Source organism: Amblyomma americanum, chromosome 1 (genome assembly GCF_052857255.1).
Source record: "Amblyomma americanum isolate KBUSLIRL-KWMA chromosome 1, ASM5285725v1, whole genome shotgun sequence".
Lineage (NCBI taxonomy): Eukaryota > Metazoa > Arthropoda > Arachnida > Ixodida > Ixodidae > Amblyomma > Amblyomma americanum.
Genome location: NC_135497.1, coordinates 67,601,651 through 67,602,594, shown reverse-complemented (window position 1 = coordinate 67,602,594; position 944 = coordinate 67,601,651). Strand labels below are relative to the sequence as shown.

The window sequence follows — 944 nt, the reverse complement described above, 5'->3', positions numbered from 1 at the left end:
TTTTCAGGCCCATAAGGCTTTGGTCAAAAAGGCTAAGCTGGCGGCTTCGACCAATAGGGTCCCGGAATAAGGACTCCACCCATTGCGGGGCTCTTTAAAGAGCCTCATCTCTTTTATTCAATAAAGGCTTTTCACCACCACCACCATCAAAGAACCCCGCGCACTTTTCGAATCTCTCCTCGACGCCTTTCGCGTCGTGGCGTTTTCTTCTGCAGACAACAGATGACGCCACCAACGCCTTTTCGGGTTCCCAGCTTTATAAACCAGTTACCTTTGCCAACGGGCCAACGGGCCGTATACCTGATATTTGATATCTGTTTTAATATCTGCTGCAGGTCCCTGGACCCAAGATATTAAACTTACTTTTGGAATATGGCGGAGTGCTTGGCTTGAAGCACTCTGGCACGGGTCGTCCCGGTATTGCACTGCCTCCGGGATCGGCCCGGGGCATATTAGCGCGCGGCTTTTCTTTCTATGCTTGCTCTCCTATCCTTTAACTCTCCTACTTTCAGCACACGGCAGCGAGCGTGGCTCGGCTTGAGCTAGTAGGCAGGCCCGTGTACTTTCCTTTTCTTCCTATCAGCAACAACAACAACGACGGGCCAAGGGCGACGCAGTACCGATACCGGGGAGACACCTTCATCGCATCGGCAGATATCTGCGTGACTCATGAAGACCATATTCGGAAAGCCTCAAGACGCGCAAGCCGGACCCTATGCCCCCGTGTTCTAGGGCTACAATCGTTTCTTGCTGCAAAATGTGGAAGGGAGTGCACATGCCGGCACTAACGTTCGCAAATGCCGTGGTCACTATTTCATCGGTTAATACCTGCGCACGTCTGGAGCGGGCACAGAGCGATGTTCGCCGAATTGCATTAGGATATCATGGCCGTGGACCTGTGGAGGACATTCACTACTTTATTAGTTGGTCGTCTTTCGAAGCGC

General features: G+C 52.1%; 1 pseudogene; it reads left to right on the top strand.

Annotated features, from left to right (window-relative positions):
- Positions 1–296: 296 nt before the first annotated feature.
- Positions 297–451, top strand: LOC144116775 (U2 spliceosomal RNA; annotated as a pseudogene).
- The last annotated feature ends 493 nt before the right edge of the window (positions 452–944 follow it).